General features: G+C 37.8%; 1 long non-coding RNA gene across 5 annotated transcripts in view; it reads right to left on the bottom strand.

Moving 5' to 3' along the window:
• Positions 1–1,502: 1,502 nt before the first annotated feature.
• LOC138685909 (uncharacterized) overlaps positions 1,503–21,483 on the bottom strand; it is a 78,487-nt gene continuing 58,506 nt past the window's right edge. For all 5 annotated transcript variants that reach the window (XR_011325309.1, XR_011325307.1, XR_011325314.1 and 2 more), the window contains one exon: positions 1,503–1,611. This is a non-coding gene — a long non-coding RNA (uncharacterized lncRNA). The remainder of the gene's footprint in view (positions 1,612–21,483) is intronic.

A 21,483-nucleotide genomic window follows, 5' to 3' on the forward strand; every position in this document is an offset into this window, starting at 1 on the left:
AACTAAAACAATAAATAAAAATAAAAAATAATTTAAAAAAACAGTGAGCACTGCTATATAGTATTTTTGTCCCAAATCTTTAAAGTATAAGGTTTCTTTCTTTCAAAATGCAATTTCTTATAAAGACAGCTTGCGGATGAAATGTGAGCATCATAGATGACAGTAATAAAACCATCGCTGTGGCCCTCCTCTCAATGAATGGAGGCTCCATTTCATTGAAAAAGCCTAGCTCTGCATAGCTTGACAAGAACTTAGGTGAAGGCAATAACAGTCGCTGTACTGATCTCAGACCTTAACTGATTCATGTGACCTGTTATGCCATGTGACAGTTGTGAGAATGCTCCAAGCACTCACAGAAATTATTTAATATAGTTTTACTGTGACTATACAAAGTGAAAACTTTAGTAACATGAAGTCTCTCTACTCCGACAGTTAAGACAGAGCTCATTGTAATCTTAGAGAACTATTGCTAGGAAGAAAGAAAAGTAAAGCAATGCTTATCATCATAACTTCTCCCAATTAATGAAACCTGTCTGGAGTCAAGTTTCATTTTGTGAGCTATAGGTCTTAAATGTTCAGCGCATACATTTCAGCTCTCGAGGGACCTTTTCAAAGAGTCAAAGTATGAATTTAGTCAAGCTTTCCAAAGGCTTCAGATCAAGGTTTTCCATGTTGGTATTTCCTGTCTAGGGGCTGTGGTGAAAAGGATTTGATAAAGGAGTTTCATTTTAGGACAATTTCCAAATATTGGTACTTGGGAGAAGACATACTTCTAGTCTAGACTGTAGAGGAATGTTGCAAAAGCCAAGACACAAGCATAGCACCAAGTTTTTCCCTTATAATCCAGGAAACATAAATCTAGGAAAATGTCATCATTTTAGCCATACCATTCTGGTCCCTGTTTTATTAAATGCCTTACCAAAAATGTATATATTCCCTTTACCCATCTGATGGAAAAAGGAGTAAAATCTAATACACTGTACCAAACAAAATCCTGTTGCAATCATAATGCTAAACATTGCTGTTTTCCAGCTACATTTATGGTACCAGAACACTAAAAAGGTCAATGAACATCACTGGACAACCACACGTAAAAATCCCTGAAGATGCAGACATGTAAGTAAGCAGTACATGTCACTGTTCAAACCACCTGCTGTCTGAGAATACCAAAGTTGTCTACAAACATTAACTTTGTCCCACCATAATATTTTTTTTTTTTTTTAAATCAAATGCTGTTAACCTCTCTTTATACAGTCAGGAAATAAAGCACAAATGAAGGACTTCACTAGAGAATCTTTGGCAGCAGTCAGAACAGAGTCAATTTTCTAAGCCCTTTTTAGGTGGAAAACTTGACCCATAAATACAGCCAGCATATTTATATTGATATTGTTTGCATAGCTCTTTTTTGTTACTATAAAATTAACTGGCCATAGCACATATGACACTTATGGTGATGTATGGAAAGAATGAAAGAAAAGGCAATCGTGACATAACAAGAGATGCTCACATCACAAAGTTCTGGAATCACACCTCAGTCTGAACTTCTCCAAAATTCGCATATGTTTGGCCTCAAGTGTTCACAGATCTTTGAGAAGCAGATCTAATCTGATTCTGCACAAAAACAGAAGAAAATTAAGACATTAGAAAAAAACCGTATTCATTATACATTCTCCCGTGCATAACTTTTATCTCATCTGTGTTAGTACTTGGTTGTTGTCTCTCATTCAAATCGCTGTTTTCCTGTTTTGTATTGGCTTTTTCATATATTAATTAGATTTCAATGTCTTGATCACAATTTCAGAATTCATTTTCACTCTAGAAGAATATGGAGGGCTAACTAAGAGCCCAACACACCTGTATCCTCACTCATGGATTTCCACTGAGATACTGCATAGGTTTAGCAAAGTTAGAGTCCCTTCTCTACACAGTTATATTTCATAATTCTCATATTTATGAACAGCCATTTCATAGCAATAAGTGGTTCCAACTGATACTAGAGCCCAGTAGTGTTAGGTACTGTATTCATGAGCAGAAGACAACAATCCAGGTCTTGGTACTATTTAGAAGGACAAGACACAGAAGGTCTAAAAGTGGAAAGAGTACAGGGAAGTTAAGTGGCTTTCTCAGGACCTCATATTGCCAAGTTCAATGCCGTTTAAAGCAGACAACATGACAGCTCAGAGATTGTGTTTCAGAATTTTCACAGTACGTATTTGGGCTTACAGGTTTCTTGTCTCGTTTCTAAAGGCCAGTTCCTGAAATGTGTGGAAAACTTTCTGTGGGTTGAGGTCATTCAGCACCTTGCAAGACTGACCCTGATTTTCAGAGGTGCTGAGCGCACACAGCTCCTGTCGACTAGACTAAGAGTTCACAGTACCTCTGAAAATCAATTCATGTCTAATGGCCTTTTCACCTGTCAGAAATAATTGCTGTTTCACAGGAGCATACTAATTCAGTCACCGTTTTGTTTCTAAAGGAGGCTATTTATTTTTAGCCTCCTTGGAAACTGATCTGCTAGGGAGAAAGATCAGGAACAAATTGTGTCCCAAAAGGAAAATAGATTTTATATGAAACACTCATTCTGCTGATTGTCAGTAATAAAAAATACATATTTTAATAGTTCTTTCTCTTGCAGAAAAATCTGTTTAACTAATCTGATCATATAAAATAATCTTTCTTCTAACATTAGATAGTTAGCTGGGTATTCTCTGCTGGGATATATCTTTTACGGTTTGAAAAAAGTCCTTAATACCAGTAGGAGCAGACTAACATGTAACGGGGCTGTCCTTTCTTTAGCTGGATCTGTGCCCAGGTGTTGGAGAGCTTTTTCACTGAAAGGTATTATCTTCAGACTTTCTCTTGATGCCTTCCTGGCTTTAATGTTCCCAAGTATAGCACCTTAACGTAGTTTTCTGCTATTGTAAGACAGGTTTGGAAATTAAAGCAAAGCTTTTAAATGAGTAAAATGTATACATTTGAAAGGATATGGCAGCAGGGCCACATCCTAAAGTGCAGGTCTTTTCAACGGAAATTAAAATGCTCATTAGGAAATAGTAAGCTGCGTGCCTTGGCTGTAATAGTTAACAAAACAGCTCTATTGGGATAGCATAATGCATATGAACTCAATAGAAAGTTCTAGATTTCATGTCCCTGCAAATCTTTCCTCACAAGGTTAAACTTCTGTATGCTTAGAGGCCTGTCTTTTCAAGTGCAGCACCAAGGGGCATTTGGCTTGTCTCTAGATCAGATCTTCAGTTCCCTCATCTGCTAAACCTATATTTCAAGGAGAAAGTGAAATTTCACTTTGAGAATTTAACAAAGGAGAAGAGCTATGAACACTTGGTTTTTATTTAAAGCTTTTTAGTCCAATAAGTCTTTATATCTATTTTTAGATATGTGTATATATATATATATATGTACCTGAGAACAATCTGAGTGATTTTGACAAACTATGCAATGCAAAAACTCTAAGTACGTGGGTTTGATGCATGGAAAATATTTCCATATGGACCTGCTTAATATCTATCCCTGGGTAAATGCCATTGGTATTCAGATTTTAAAAGCTAGAATGGTAAATCAATAGTGTGCATCTATCATAAGACTTATTAGCCCCTAATGTCTCCTAGCTGTCCAGGGACATATTATGGCTCAATCCTATTTTCAGGGAAGTCAGTGACTAAATGGTATCAAGGACCAGAGCTCCCTCCCTCATGCAGGTGTTGGAGATTGAAATTAAAAATTACTACTCTTTGTACCCTGGAGGTTGGATATCCCAGAGCAATAGGGCTGTATCCCAAGGAAAACAGCTGGAGGCTACTGTGATGAACACTGCGGGGCGGGGGGGGGAGAAAACAACCTCAGTTGTTAGTGAAATAATTTTTTCCTCGTGACTATTCTAACACTGCACATCACCAGCATCATTCTCCACAGGCATCTTTTCTAATTTAAGAGAATCTGGATGTTTCTGGAGAAAGCATACATTTCCCTTTTAATTTTTTACTTTGACAGAAGTAATAAAATATCACTTAATGCACATAGTCCATCCTTTGCTGCAGTTACAAAACATGAAAACTGCAGTTGACAGTCTGGCCATGAGGTTAATACAAGTTGTAAATGGGTATTTCCCATGGCTAATCTTGATATATTTTTTTTTTATTTATTTATGACCTGGGTTTTTCTAATTTCAACCTACATAGTATTGCAGTATGTAACTTTCTTCCCTGCACCTTATCACTATAACTCTTATTTTGTTTCCTTCTGGAAAGGAAAACTATGCAGTACTATGCAATCATGCTATCTTTTCTTCCTGACTTGTACTCTTCAGCTCCCACTGCTTTGGGGCTCCTACTTCAACAGAACAGTTCTTCAACTGAATTAGAAGATTACCTGTTTCATTGTTTTTCTGTCTGGATGTCATTCTCATTGAAAATATTAATCTGTTTAGAAATTAACATTGTAAATGTCATTGACTAAGAAATTCCGTGTTATGGACCAAACTGAATATCAACAGATGTCACTTCAGTTCCTGATTTAAACTGATGAACTGATTGATACATTAAAAAATTAACATGTTCAGAAAGTTCTCTTCCACAGTACATGCAGACAATGCATTGCGACTTTTACAGCCGTGTTTATATCACAGACCATCTGTATCTCTTCAGCATATATTATGAGAAATGTCTAAAAATATGCATTTGTTGGTTATAAAATCTATTTTCCTGCTTCCCTTACTTTCTTGGAAATTAATGCATGGATATTTCAGGAACAAACTAATAACACTGGCAGACAGGTATGATGAAATAGACAAATGTTTGGTGTAATTGTACTACTTAGTGTTTTTGCTCAGCTGCAATACTTCATCTTATCCACTATCTCTTTCGGGACATGAAAGGTTTGTCAGTTTGTGTGATATTATAAGACTTTGTGGTAAGGCTAAATATTCCTTGGCGATACACCCTTTCATGCTTCATGTTACTGCAGAGCTGGAATGCTGGTCCATATAAAAGTACCGTAAGTACACAAATGCCCTTCCCTGTGTAGAGATGGGATATGTAACACAACACCACCTTAGTCCTCTGGCCCTTAAATGTCCTGACTAATCAAAGGCAAGTATTTCTCCCATGATCTCTATGATAGCATTTCAACAGCATTTTAATAACAGTTTTTCAAGTTATTTAATACTTCCAAGCATTTCCTTACATGCTACGCAATATCCATTTGCAACTCTATGCTAAAGAATATTGACGACAAGATGACTTCTAGTGAAGATGTAGTGATCAGGCAACAATCTATATTTCAGCTCACTGGAAAGGCCATGTAGAAGAAGCCTTACAGACATTTGCTGGATCATGTGAAGCTGAGAGAGTCTCACTGTAGATCAGAATTTATTGCACTCCATCTGTCAACAAAAGTGACCAATTACTGCAGCTAAGGAAGCTCTTCCCTTCCCAACAAACAATACACTGAAGAGGCTAGTTGATTAGTCATCCATCTTTATTTCAGCATTTCAATTTAATATAACTGTAATTAATTTTGTATCTTGGAAAATAAAATTTTAGAAAGTTGATTTCTGACTTAAGAAAAATGTTTTCCATTTTTACAGGTTTCACTGATTGTCTTCTGACTGACCTGATATAAAAAGAAACAATGCCATTCCAACTCAGTATCTGTTCTTATTCTGATAAAGTCATAAAAGTATTGACTTTACATAGATTTAACTTTTCATTGAAGCCATGCTTGCAATGCAGCTTGTATTAATGAAGAAGGGGTATAAGTTGTCCTCCAATAAGAGACATGCTATAATACTTAAGCAAAATGGAGTTATAACCTATAAGTGGCTTAGATTTTGATGAAGGTCAAACACTTCAGACTTCAGTGCAAACTCATTTGCCTCAGCAAGAGGAAAAAGATGTGATGACTGGATTCCAAAGTCCCAGAAGTAAAGCCTGCAAAGATAAACATCTGCAGATTTGGGGTAATTAGGTAAGAAAAAAAAAAAAAAGAAAAGAAATGAGGGAAGAAAAGAGAGGAGAGGAGAGGAGAGGAGAGGAGAGGAGAGGAGAGGAGAGGAGAGGAGAGGAGAGGAGAGGAGAGGAGAGGAGAGGAGAGGAGAGGAGGAGAGGAAAAGAATAAATGCAAGCTTTTAGTAAAAAGAGCCTTCAGGCAATCACCTCAAATTCTTGTTGCCTACCAAGGGCATTAAGGTGTGTTGGCTTTGTTTAAACTGTTTATAAGGAATGCAATCCACCCAGGAGAGGTTACATGAGAAGAGGCCTTTTCTTAACAAGACTTTTCAAGTGCACAGTGTTCACTGAAGCTCTGCCCAGCACACAAAGGGAGGGAGGGAGGCAGGCAGGGACGGAGGGAGAAGCAGTCTCTGAGGGGCCCCTGGAGTCACTTCCTCATCTGTCCTAAGGGTATAGCACAGACAAGAAAAGAAGTTTCTTGATGGCACTGCTAATCTGTTTCCATACAAGGACGTTACATAGTTCTTCACCTTTCTGGTTTGAGTCTTATCCCCACGGATGAATGCCATTTCCTGACCTGAAATGTACAGCTGTAATGTCACCTCATAACTAATAGATTTTTATAGCACCATATTGTCCTCCAGCGGTGAACTCCCCCCACAAACGAGACATAGGTTCAAATCCCAACCCTGAAAGCAGCTCCTGAGTTTATTTAGACTGCTCTCAGCCATGGAGGGCAGAACAAACCGTACACTCCTTGGAGGCTTGAATCCAGCTCAGCTGAGCTCACTGGAGAAGCAGTTTCTCAAACCATTCCCAGTGTCTTGTTCGTGGAAGTAAGCACCAATTACTTAACTGTAACTATACATATACACATGTCCAAGAGCACTCAGTGCCTCAGTGGGGGTGCTATAAATGCCACAGGATCTGGATCTCCAAGATGAAAATAGTAAAGGGAGACCTGTAGAGACCAAGTCTTCATCTGAGCTCCTCGCAAACTTTCATTCAGTACTTGGAAGGAAAACAGAAAAGTGAGCCGGTGCTTAAACAGCATTTGTCATTTGCCTCAAGATTGAAATAAGCAACATATGTAAAGGCTTCATGCAAAGAACATAGCAGCACAATGCAGTCTAAAGCTCCCTTTATTCTAAAACTAAACTCTTCTATAGAAATCTACAAAATCTATTTATACAGAAGTGTTTATTCCTTTATAAAGCTCTGACTAATGCCAGTGACTAAAATCCTGAGCAGGAAAATCAATGTAACTGGTGATTATCTGTCCCCAGGTGTTATTTACAAAGATTATACCTGTTCTTAATACTGCCTATTTAAGCATCAATTGAAGTGTCACACATGTAATTCCATCTCTTCATTGTTGATGATGCTTAAAAATCAAAAGAGAGAAAGACAAGGTCTGAAATAAAATAAAGATTTCAGGTTTTCATTTTCAGAAGTTTTTGGGAACATTTTTAGTTATAGAAAGGACCCATTCAGATGCTGTTATGTAATTCTGATTACAGATTTCATCATGGTAACTGGGGACAAATTTAAGCACAAATTATTATAGCAATTTGACTTTGGACAAATGCCTTAATTTTTTTTCAAACTGATGGAATTTTACACAATTGGATAGGAAATATTCATTCAACCTTTCTTGAGAGGATTTCACCTTCCCACTTTTTCTCAGGCTTGAAATATCATGTGAATAGGCTTTCCCAGGGATATTTCAACTTCCACGTAAATTACAAACTGGAAAATACAGCAGCAAAAAATGTAAAAATTCATCAGCTAACTAACAAGAATTTTTTTCTATCTCCAAACTATGTAGTATTTCAGACAAAAAGTCTTCCAATGATTTTAGTTTATCCTACCTCATCCTATGATGTATTCTTACTTTGCAAAACATTCAAAAACTTTGACATTTCTTAAGTCAAATATAAATTTTTATGTTGTTGCTCAGATACGTTTCTTAGTTTATTGTAATCTTTTTGCTAATATATATACATACATATATATACATATATATATCAAGTGGGCAATTACTGTTAAAAATAAGGGGTCACAGGATGTGCCCAGGGCCCATGGTCTTCTTGTCTTGGAACTTCTGCATTCACTTACTTGTACAACATTATTATTTTGGTACAATGATTCCATTGTCATGATACAAAAAATAAATCAATCCCCAATTCAAATTTAGTAACACTGAACAGTTACAATTCTTATTGAAATTAACAGTACTTGGGAACACCCTGCCCACATAAAGGCTAAGGAAGCCCTAATATTCTACCTATGAAAAATCAAAGTGCCACACAAAAATGAAAAAAAAGGGTTTGAGTTTTTTTCTATCTATACATATGTATTGTAGGCAAAAAATGTTCCACTTCTGACAGAAATTAAAATATTTATTAAATCAAAGGCTCCTGAAAACAGACTTGGAAGAAACATGAGTAGTATGTTTTCACAAATAATAAATCCAGAATTTCTGTTACGCTCCTCTAGTGTAATGTCTTGAATGTTGGGCTTTTTCAAACTAGCTCTTGTGAAGTAGAAGATAACTCTTAAAAACATCAAAATTGATGATGAAAAAAAAAGAAAATCCTGAAGTAATGTAAAATGCACAGCAAGATCTGGTAAATTGTTTCAGTGGGCTACAGTTCAATGACTCATTTCTGGTCTGAATTCATCTAGCTGTGATGTCTATAATATTCTTTCTAACTAATCTCTTTCCACCTTCATTGTTAGACCATACAGCTGCCTTTATCAAGTTTGTGCTCTCCTTTACTAGAAAAGCAGACTTTATGTCCTACATTAGCACTGCAGATAGGGTGCACAGATCCATCTCCTGCAATGTGATTGTGTCTCTGCACCTCCTGCACTTGGATCAGAGAATACTTCTACCCCTAATTACCACCAAGGTCCTCCTTAAATGTCACTGTCTGAGCTAAACAGATCTAGCTTCTCACAATTCTCACTGCCAGGTACATTTTTCAAATCGTGTGTCATTCTTGTAGATCTTATCTGAAGGCTCTCTAACTTAACAAGATATTTATTGGTCTGTTATGAGACTGGATAATAATTCTGGTAGAGGTCATACTTCAGTGCCAATATAGAAGCAATATAACCCTACTTCATGGTTTTCTATTAAACTAAACTAAGTAGTTTAAATAATAGTTTTAAACAATAGTAAATAGTAAACTAAATAGTTTAGTTCAATGGTTTAAGCTATTAAACTGCTTCCAAGGATAGTACCTCCTTTTCAGTTATCATTCTATACTAGAAGCCTGCATTTGACTGAAGTCCTGAAATCACACAGTCACTTTTAAATCCCCAACAACTGCATTTGAAGACCTATCATTTAGGTAGTTTGTAATCTGTTCAGTGCCTGCCATGTTGATTTTGATCATGTCAGTCGGACTACACTGAGCACTGTGTGAAAGTTTTTTGAGACAAGTTCTTCCTATAGTTATTCCCATAGGTCTTACTAATGAAGACAAGTTTTTTTCTTCCGGTTCCTGGAATCTTTTTCACTCATTGTTTCCTATTTTGATGTACCTGCTCCTGTAAGAGGGCCTTGTTACCTACAAAGAACCCTTAAAAAATTCTCAGATTCTTCTAGAGACAGTTACAATATACAAATAAAATAAGTGAAAAGACATTACAGAGTGAGGAAGGAATGGACATGTGTTTGACATGCATGCTGAAAACCCACATGATGACCCTTAGAGAAAATTTAGCGAAAGAAACAATACATAAATGTCACTCCTATGGACTTACAGTTAACTTTCAGGTTGGAGCTAACCTCCAACCTGGTTTTAAATGTGGAGAGAATTTTAATATTTTCAAATCTTTCCCAATGATTCCATAAATATATAATTCAAATCCAATGTAAAAATAAAGAGGTTTGGCTTGAAAACAGAGGGATGGAGTTCCTGCCTGACATTTGCATCATAAATCCAGCCAGGAATCAGAGTGCACTAGCCCACTGAAAGCTGGAGAACTCTAATGATAAACAAGCACACTGGGAGGCACAGCATTATCACTAAATGGATTATTTATGCTAGTTCTCAAAACAAGGAAGGGAGGTGAATAATCCTCTTCAAATCTCAAGGCTGCTGATCAAATAAAAATTTCCAAGTACAATAAAAAATTTGGCTCCTAGAAATATATCTGAGCTCTTTGAGCTTTTCTTCCCTCAATTCAGGAAAGAAAAAATTGTTCCACAGCTGCAAAGAATCAATTTTTGGTACTCCTGAATTAGGATTTAAGTTCCCCATGGGACTGCTTAAGCTTTCCATCCCCTTCAGCTCTCTGTGGGAGGCACCCATGGTTCTGAGGAAAAACACTTCTGAGGTCAGGCCAAGTTTGGAGCTAGACAGCATGGCCAGGTGTTGAAGCCAAGTCTGTGAACCTCCATGGCACAGGGGTCCTCCAGACTCAAAACGGGGGCAGGGTAAGGGGAAGATTCACATCCAGAAATTCCTGCTTTTCTTCCCAATTTGTGCTGGGCTTGGCAGGATTTTGTCTCAGGTACATGGGGGGAAGCATGTTTTTCACTTAACTTTCAGTTATGTATAACCATGAAAAATTAGGCTGGTCACAAACCTGGTAGGTTTACACAAGTTTTAAAGGTGAAATTAATATCACATGTACAGGAGGTGATCAAAAGCCCAGTGGAATCAGTGGGCAATTTTCCACTGAGATCAATGGGCTCTGGATTACACCCATAAAGCCTGACTAACGAGGCGTTATGTGGATTAAAAGCACAGGTTAAACTAGGAAATACAGTACTTCTGTGCCAATGGGATTCTGGATCTCTTTGGCTTCCCATAGACTTAGCAGTGAATAGCATAAGGGAACAGAAAGTCCCTTGCAAAGCTATTGCGTGCTGTTAGACCCCGCGCTCTCACAGAGCCCATGGGCTCCAAGTCTGCAGGAATATGGACTTAGCTTGCAAGCTCACTGAGAGAGCCTCAGTGTCACATACACTACCAGTGTTTCATCAAGTATAACACTAACAGCATGCATTTCATTTCTTTCCCCGTCTCATGTATTTGCATCTGTTGTGCATGGAAAGGTGAGTTTATATCTGTTTTAAAATGTCTATATATTCTAAGGCAGGCAGAGAGAAAGCACTGTTAGACATTTTGAAGAGCTGAGTCAATACCTGAAAGTCTTGCAGAATGAGCTTATGACCAGACTGGTTTCCACAGCCATATATCTTGTAAAAAGCACATAATGAGATGCGATAATCTATGGTAGGAAGATTCCTACTGCTTTATGTTTAAACGAATTTTGCTCATCAAAAAGGAATGCCACACTATTTTTCTATGGATTTGCTATCACTTGCACTGCTAAGAGGCATTACATAGTGGCCAAAACATTGATATACTTCTCTTTCTCACTGTATCTCTGCAAATACATGATTTGGTCCAGTTAGGAAACAAAATAGATGTTATGATGTCTGGGAGCTGTGAGCTCATTATCTTTATCAATAGAGAAGATTTTAGTCATGTAAGTGGTCAGCAGGAACAATGGTTAGGCTTCCAAAAGTATCCTAATTCATAGAAATGAAGAATACAGCTTGCCGTGCAGACCAAAAAGAGGAAGGTGGGCACTCCTGCCATCTGCAGAGACACAGTATTGCCTTTCAGCTGTTACCACCAAAGCTACAACACTACATGAATCACAACCTTGCAAGAAGTGGATGATTTTCCCTTCTTCTGCAGGAGGCCGTAAATCCCACATAGGCCTGCAGGGACTCAGAATTCTGCTCATTTTAAAAAGTACCAGTAAGTTGCTGTTTTATATACTGTCCTACACAGACTGCTGGTGCTAAGCCAGTTCTCATCCTCTCCTTCCTGCTTTTCTTAACACCGAGCAGCTTGAAGAGCTGCTACTTCACTTAAAATGGTTAACCAAAGTTTTAAATATTATGTCAGGAAATGTCAACAAAATAAAAAATATCATATCTATCAGCTAGATAAGATTTAATTAAGACTGTGAGTCTTAATATTTCAATGCTTATAGAGCCATTGCATACCATAATATATACCATAATGTGCATCAAAACACAGCCATCACCCCTCATCCTCACAACACAGTCCATGGAACATTACTGAAAAGAAGATGTGACAGAAACACAGATGATCACACAAACCACAGAGTCATCACATAGAAATAAGGACTGCATCTAAATTGATGTTTTGCATTTAAAGTATCTTGTGAAGTTTGTATGTCTTTTGAGTCCAGTCACAAAGCTGCAGCAAGAAAAAAAGGCAGCGAGTACAACAAAACAGCACAGAGATAAATGTAACAGAACTCCTTTGTCTATTCAAACTGCATTTCTGCTCTAAACAATATGAAATTTATTTAGCTTCAGTATTCTCGTACATCTACTTTTTAAAATAACGTTGTATGCAATAAAAAAAATTCCAACTACACAAATTTTAACAATGTAAGCAACATAAGTCTATGGTGTAAAGAGAAATGTTGGTCAAAACACTGTGATTCTGTAGACAGCAATTTAAATATGTCAGAGTGAAGTGGACTACAAAGTCTGCATTTCTGAATCTGGATCAGACTATTAAAATCTTATTGTCTTCAATTATTCAGACAGCATTTGCAAATATGGCAGCATCGATTCTATGAAGAAATTCATAAGTAACCCTGTAACAAGGGTTCTCAACATAAATTACTTGAAAGATAATTTATTTATAACATCGAACAACTTCATTTTCCTAATTTTGTCACAGTCACTGATCACTTGTAATCAATACTGTGTAAAACCTGCAGAGAAAACTACTACTTGCAGCGTTCCTTGGCCCCTTTTTCTACCGAGCGATGTGTTTTTGACTGTGTTCAGCATGGAGCATGAGAAAGCATGGGTGTACAATTCTGAGCCCTGAAGTCAGGAGCTACTGCTGAACTTGGCAGGGATCAGGATCCAGCAGCAGCTGCTTCTCACGAAGGTCATGCGATCCCTCCCTGGAGAGGCAAGGCAACCTGCTTCTTCACTCCTGCTGGGTGTTCGATGCAGCAGAACCTGAGAGATCCCAGCATGCACAGAAAGCAAGCCTTGCATCCCTGAATGGGCAGGTGTCTGCCTTCCTGCTGAGTTCAGAGCTCACTAGGAGCTGTGATACAGGTCCTAAGGCTCCACCGAGAAGGCAGAACCACTGTCGAGCCTGAAGAAGCTTGGGGGCTGGTGCCAGATTCGTCTGTTGGAAATGCCCAGGTGACTCAGCTGAACAAGTGGGTCTTACTGACTTCCCTGTAGGCAGGGCTGACTCTCACCCTGGGAACTGAGGGGTCCATTCCCACTGGAGTTCTACAAACCTCACTAAAGTTGTTCTTTGTTGTTCTCTCTTAACAGTAACATGCAGTCACAGTATAAGGCAACAGAGGCATAAGAGAACAAAATAAGAAACAGAGTGAATTATTCATTATCAAGACATACAAACAAGATGAGCCGCATTTACTTGTTAAATATTGAAAAGCAGAAAAAAAAGTAATTATTACATGTAACAAGTTTCCCCACACATTTCCTTTTACAAGTGCTTAAACACATTACAGAGTTACTGCACCTGCGCAGTAGCCCTCAGTGGTTTCGTAGGTTGTCCCTCAGCTTGCAAAAGCAGGCATGTGGCAACTCAGAGTGTTATAAGCTTCCTTACAAAGTAGTGATCCCTTTATCTGCAATCCTTCTTCCCAATTTGAGCAGTGTATATGTATAAACTCTATTCATTCATAAACACGGATTTCTACTTAGTTCAAAATAAAACCCTGAGAAGGGAGAAGTGTCTCTAGTGTCATGTGTAGTGCAGACAGGACACTCAAGTAAGCACCTTTTCAAAACTTAGTTCTGAGTAAACTTGTTCCAGGTTCTTGCACACTCTAATCCAGAACGGAGCTACAGGCTTAGACCAATTTAATGTTTTGTTATCTCTATACCCACTGGTTTTAACGTTCAGTATTCTGTAGATTTCCCCATTAAATTACCACCTTCTACAACAAATTTCTGTTCCTGGGGAACTGACAATAAAAATAGCAGATGTCTCCGCTCAAGCATATTGCAATTCCTGTTCTGAAAGTATATAATTCTTTTTTTTATTATTTAAACAACCTCCATGCATTCTCTAAGAAAAACAGACTTAAGCTGTTTCTTTAAAAAAAAAAAAAAAGTTAAAGCTTTGATGTGATGGATGCATTGAACATGTCAGGAAGAGTATTATCAAAAGGAGAAGTTTAAAGCCATTCCCTGGGGTATATATGTTTTGATGTCCTACTGTCCTTGTCATACATGAAAGTATTTGGTCTATCTAGAAATTCATTTGACCCAGAAAAACCAAATTGTTCAGAGTTAACAGGGAAAAAAACCCACACACAGAACAAGGACTGGGACTATGATATGCTCAGTATTGCAGTGCACTCTCGTTTGAAGTAGATTAAGAAGAAACAGTAGCAAGTAATTAAAATGCATCCTGTTGGTCCCCTACTACTATCCAAACACTTCTGTAACAAAAAAAAAAAAAAAGGGACTCTAACTCCCAGATGTCTTGAATGGGTTTCTTCAGGTCTCTACCTGGGGATTCATTCATATGGCACAAGCTTCCTAGGTGACAATATACCTGGGAAACTTTTTTTAATGTAGGGTAAAAGTGGTCTAAGGGCAGAATCAGCCTATATTTCTTCTGTATGAATATATAGTCATTAATACTTGATTCAGATGATAGAAAAACAAACGTTGCATCAAATGTGATATCAGCTCCCTAAGATTATATGATGCTATTTATTATTTCTCTGATATTAAAAGTTATTATTTGTACTTTTTAAAAAACAGATTTTAAATTACTCTTAAGCCTTTGCCAGGACAGATTCTGTGTCCTAATAGAGAGTAAGGAGAGGACTTACTCGCCACATGTTTCTGGAAGTCCTGATTCAGTTCTCTTTATAGTTAGCAGTCAGACTTCCACGGATTTTAACATCAGTTGGGTCACAACTTTATTCAGAAATGCCACTTGCTGAATGCCTGTTCTGCCATAAACTTCTTCAGGAACGAGAGAACATGAGTGTTAGAGCAAGTTGCAGTGAAACTCAGTGACTTAGGGATAAAACCGATGGCAGCTAGATTCATAGCAGGGACCTATCAATAAACTTTTCAAAAAGCAGTTTGCCTATGCAAGAGTGAACAGCATTTCTGGCAAACCAACAATTAGCCAAGGTTAAGAAGTATTACCAGTTCAGTGATCTCAGAATCATTTTCTTAAAATGGCAAAACAGAAAAAGGTGAGCCAGCTTGCCTCGTGGGCTTCAACAAGCTCTCCTATTTTGTGTTTTGGCAGAATGATGGTACCAGCGAAGAAGACTTAGAACTGAAGTAAATCATAGAGATGCCCCTAGATCTGATACATCACATGTCTAAGGAATGGTGAATTACAGCCCTTTGGAAACGTCCACTGTAATGATAAAAGTGACCTTGAATGCTAGTGATGACAGTCCACCCAGGAGTGACTACTCTGATCCAACAGTGAGAGCCAGTCTGTTGTAACCTTATCAGCCTGAAATTCATGGTTTGCTGCCAGAAAGAATTTGAAAGAGACAGAGCTGCAAACTTCAAAGTAGTTCCAAATCTATACCCAAGCTCTGGGGTCCCTGAGCACTTGCACATTCTCACATGCTAAAATACAATTTTGGAGAAGTGGAACCTGACCGTTTCAAACAGGTCTTGCTTTCAGAATTAACAACATGAATGAATATACATAGAAAATTCCACAAGGCCATCACAGATGTGTCCTCATTTGTACACAATACACACTGACACCTTAGACAGACTATTCCCAGCACCATAAATGGTTTACTACTATGTAGGAAGTCCCACATTGCAAACAGATTTATTAGCATATGTACAAAACCAACATTCACACGAAAATATTTATTTTAAATGTAGTGAAGCTTGCCTTATTGAAGTGATTAATTCTTTTTATCACTTTTCCTTTATGTACAGATCACAGCTTAGCAACAGACTTGAACATGAGGTGCATGGCTAAAAAGTTGAAAATTGAGGTGATATAAGGGTATATTGCTGACTTGTCTAATGATAAAATGTTCTGACATAGTATAAAATGCAAATCATGTGTTATTGCCTTAAATTGTTCCCGTTCATTTACCTTGCTATGAGCATTCATTACAGCTAATTATTGCAAAAGATTTATATTATTCATAATTACTTTTTCACATTGTAATGATCATAAATTTTGAAAATTCCAGTTATCATCTGTCACCATTCATGCTTGTCAGATCTTTTTTCGTACAGAACATTTTGCATACTCATTATCATTAATATGTTTGTAGGCTGTTATTCAAATCTAGTAAGGATCTTTTAAAGGAAATGCAATACTGTTTCTTAAATACACCATTTTAGACCTAATGACAGACTGATGCTGATCCTAACTTAGAAAATGAAACGAAATGCCACTAATTAAATGTACAGTTTATTCCTTGCACTCACTCTGTCAGGCTCATGAATGCACCTACAGTTAGAGAAAATTATTTCACTGTTATTATCATCCAGGCAGCAAGACATTTTAAAGACCAATTTGTACAATGAAAAGGTTGAAAACATAAAGCATTCCTTCCCAGCAAAAATGGAGAATGAGAGAGAGAGCAAAAGAGAAAGAAAACTGCCTACTCACCTGTAAGCCACAAAATGCTCGCAGAACCAAGAAACACTCAATAACTTAAGCTCATCAATCTGGTCCCATTTTATGAGGTAGCTGTAGATGTCAGATAGCTGTTTCATCAGACAGAATAAACACAGAGGTTTTATTGTTGGGACTGCCACTATTCTGCAGTTGCACTTGGTTTGCTGCTTCTGAATAAGCCAAAATACAAAGTCAGTACTTCCCTCAGAAGGGACTCTGATTTACTCTTTCCAGAACAGCGGATATTACTGGATATTTTCATAAAACATCACCAAATGGTTTAGGTGACCTGAACTGGCAGATGAAGCAGATGCCTAGAAATAAAAGGAATAAACCCATCCAACAACAGTAACATCTTGATTCACTGTGTCATTCAGTGCCATCAGAAGTTCTGAATTCATTTATTGCTTGTTAACAGTGACACAAAGTGCGGTAATGATGGTACCATGTTAACGTGTACTATGGTCAATAGAGAAATGGCAAGAATACACTACATATCAGAAACTAGGGGTACTTTTATCAATTTTTCTCAGGTCTCTAAGGAAGTTACTGTGGATTGAAGCTTACTATGCTTACTATTCACAGTGCAGATTAAATGACAGACAAAAGAAAGCAATTACAAATTTCACTTTATCATTGAGCTTGTGCATAATATATGATACCAGCCCAGCTACTGTAAATCTTTCAAAACCATTTGGACAGAACACAGTTTAGCAGCTTTAAAAGAGAATAGCTGCACATGTGTTGATAAAACTATTGTACCTCTGACACGAAAAGCAGAAGATAAGGAGGTTACCAGTCATGGTTGACTAAATAAAGCCTTCGACAGAACTTGACATTCGATGATCCAACTTGAAAGGTTATGGAACACAGTCCAGGATGATTAAATGGGTCAGAGCTTTTCCTATGGACCATAGCCAGCAGGTTAAATTCAATTGTGTCCCCTCCAATTGGCAAGCGATTAATGGAGATGTCTCCCCAGGGCACTAAATTGGGACCTTTACTCTTTCTACTAATGATTAATGACCTGGTATTATACGATGCAGCAATAAAGAATAAGCACATGGTGCTTCCCTCACACAGTCTTTTCTAAAGCACTGCATTAGAGGTCTCAAACGTCAAGAAAAAGATAATATAAAATAAACAGTTGGGCATGATTTTAAAAGTTACTAGTCGGTAAGAACAGTACCCTCTGTTCTTAACTGAGCAATACAAATGCAGAATGATTCCACTTACTGCATTAATTTACTTGCTTTACACAGTACAGTTGAGATCCATATCTGGACTTTTCCTCATATTCCTATGAGAAATATATTAGAAGAGTATGCAAATGTAATTAGGAATAGGTGAAAATATTCGTAGATTTTTTTTTTCCCATTAAAAAATCAAGCTTGAAAAAATCAAGCTAAATTTCTATCAGCAAATATCTTAAGACATCTTTAAGGAGAAGCTCCATTACTTAAAGACACTGTGGTCCAGACATCAGGACCATTTTTTGAAAATTCACAACCCATCATTTGGTCATAATTCAGAAGATAAAGTGATAAATAATCAAAAGCTTTCCACTACAGTTAAAAAATGAGAGCTGGACAACCAGGAGAAAATCAAACATTAATTGAAAGAAGGCAGAAGCATCTGATTTGCACAATTATCTGAAAGTATTTTATTCAGCTGGTTCTTCACTAATTTTGTTCAGAGCTAACTGTATCTTCATTTGCCATGATGCAAGGAAAATATGCCTTTATTTCCTTAAGCTCCCTTCAAACTCCTAGATAGCTTTTAAAGCTATATTCCAGGGCCAGGGGTGGGGGTGGTGTCTTTTTATTACTAGAAATAGAATTTGAATGCGCTATTTCAGATAAAGCAAGATATATTGAGAAAAGCTTCAGACAAAATCAGTTTGAGACTTGATGTGTGTTCAGAGGACATCAGATTTAACTATGTTCATCAGTTTAGGGAGAGATGGGAGGATGAGCTCATGGCTGACCCTGAGCTAATGTGCCCACTTCTTTTGAGCAGATCAAAATGAAATCACGACAGATAAAATTTGTGGGAAACCTCATCAGAAGAAAGAAAAGGGAAAAAGATACATGGAAAAACTGTTCATGGTAAGATAAGTTTTTCAAAATGAGATGTGACTCTAAGAGGAAGCACTTAGCTAGGTAAAAAAAAATCAAAAAAGCAAACATTAAGATTTGAAAAGATTAATGGATAGGTCTATCTAGAGTTGTGAACAGTGAATTATTATCAAAAGATTATGTTTCTAATGAGGAATGTATGGGATAGGATCTCAGATTTATGTTAATTGATATCTTTATCAGTGAACAATAAAAAGAAACGTCACATCACTGACAATAAAGTCTAAAAAAATTTAATGAGTCAGGAAATGCAAAGACTGAAGAGATGTGGTCACTGTTGCAATTACCAATCTTACAAGTTCACATCACATATGGAATTTTTTTCCTAAGTAAATGATGTGTCTAGTTCACACAAGTAACAATTTGAAAAAGCCCTGCAGTCAGGAGGTTAGATTAGGTGCTGACAGTTGTCCTTTGCAGCATCACAATCTATAAATCTCTAAATCTAATATATTTATTTCTTCCCATTTGTAGAGCTGTACTTGAAAACAGATGCAAAGTTTTGGGTTTATGTCGTGAGATTACTATGTGAAATACTGAGAAGATAGGAAACGTCATTAGTAGGTTAAAGCTCAGACTTTTAATACAGCCATCTGATAAAACATAACAAAGTAAATCTGTGTTAAATTAAAACATGTAATAATTAATTTGGTATAGTGCATTTCCTCTTCTTAGAAGCATAGGGATGTTGGTTGGAAGGGACCTATGGCAGCCCTCCTGCTCAGAGCAAGGCAACCTAAATGTCTCAAAGTGCAGTCTGCAGCTGTTGCCCCTTATTATGTCATCTGGTGCTACTGAGAAGAGTATGACTGTGTCAGCTTTGTGACTGCCTTTCGAGCAGCTGTAAGCTGTCAGATCACCCCTTTGCCTCCTTGCTACCTAGCCTTATCACTACTTAGATACTTGTCAAACTCTAAAAACAATGCTGTCAAATACTGCAACCCAGTATTTGTACCAGTGAAAAGGTACACTTTATTCTGTTTCTCAGGAATGAAGAAAATACTTAGCTTGCACCTTTCCTGTTCTAGGGTGTATCACCAAGATAGCATACATCTCAAGCCTTTTCAAAAGCAAAAAATTATCCTTCCAATGTTGCCATGGCAAACTTTTCTGATTCCTTTGAAGCATCAGGCTGCTCTAAGCTAAAAGCATTTCTTGTTGTCTGCTTCCTGGTCTAAATGCCAGTAATCTGGGGATTTAAATATGCCATTAGATGCAAGAGTACAATACAAATGTTATGTATGTGTAATATGCATACTGAAGCTCTGAAAGGAAACATTTAACAGCCTTTAAGGTTCTTTCAGACTCTCAGCAGCCCTCTTCAAGTTCTCTATTCTATCTTCTATGCCATGTCTCACTTCAGCATGGCAAAAGTGGGAAGATGTACGGCAGAAATGCCCGCAATAGAATTAAACCCAACTAGTATCTTTTTTTATTGTCAAAGTACTGAATATATATGGAAAAGGTACATCTAAAATATTCTTCAGACCAAGATTAAAACTTCAGTGGGTGTCTAACCTTCAGCCATCTTAGAAGATTTCTTGAAAGCTAGAATTCCAGAAATTGCCAGCTGGTTACTGCAATCAATGGCGGGGAAAAAAAAACACCACAAAACAAAACAAAAAAAATCACCTAGGGAGTGGCTCAACTCTTTCATCACTACTTTTGACTGGTATATTATTTGGAACTAAGATAACTCATTTGAATGGACAGAGTTTTACATGTAAGATGCATATTCAACCATGATGAATTGCATGGCATTTTTTTTTTTTTTTGGTATCTAGCTGTAACGTCTATCTTGAAGGCAGCCCTAAATTACTGTTATTCCAGATCATCCCATGCCTGGATTGTAGGGAAGAACATGCAATCTAAGATAAACATGGCCCAAAGATATAAAGTATCATTGGTTAACATCTTAAACCACTCAGGTAATGAATTAAAAGGTAGTGAAATCTGTGAGGCACAAGTGAAAGCAGGAGACAAACACAGTGCTGCACTCTGAACTAAGACTGCTAAATGAAAATTAAATGAAACTAAATGTTTACTTAAAATAAACATATAGTAACTTTTTTTCTCTGAAAAATAGAATAAGAAGTTATTAGATCTTTCCATTTAAAAATCTTGTTCTTGTTTATCATGTGCTATTGGACAGAGCAGTGGGAAAGTGTAATGGTTTTGTGTGGCAAGGTTTTGGTAGCAGGGGGGTTACAGGGGTGGCTTCTGTAAGAAGCTGCTGGAAGCTTCCCCTGTGTTCAAGAGAGCCCATACCAGCCGGCTCTAAGACGGACCCGCCGCCGGCCAAGGCTGAGCCAATCAGCGATAGTGGTAACGCCTCTGGGATAACATTTTTAAGAAGGAAAAAAAAAAGTTGGGACAGTGAGAAACAGCTGCCGGACAGAGAAGTGAGAACATGTAAGAGAAACAAGCCTGCGGACACCAAGGTCAGTGAAGAAGGAGGGGAGGAGGTGCTCCAGGCGCCAGAGCAGAGATTCCCCTGCAGCCTGTGGTGAAGACCCTGGTGAGGCAGGCTGTCCCCCTGCAGTCCAGGGAGGTCCACGGTGGAGCAGATCTCCACCTGCAGCCCGGGGAGGACCCCACGCCGGAGCAGGTGGGTGCCCGAAGGGGGCTGTGACCCTGTGGGAACCCCACGCTGGAGCAGGCTCCTGGCAGGACCTGCGG

The sequence above is a fragment of the Haliaeetus albicilla genome, chromosome 1 (genome assembly GCF_947461875.1).
Source record: "Haliaeetus albicilla chromosome 1, bHalAlb1.1, whole genome shotgun sequence".
In the NCBI taxonomy this organism is placed as follows: domain Eukaryota; kingdom Metazoa; phylum Chordata; class Aves; order Accipitriformes; family Accipitridae; genus Haliaeetus; species Haliaeetus albicilla.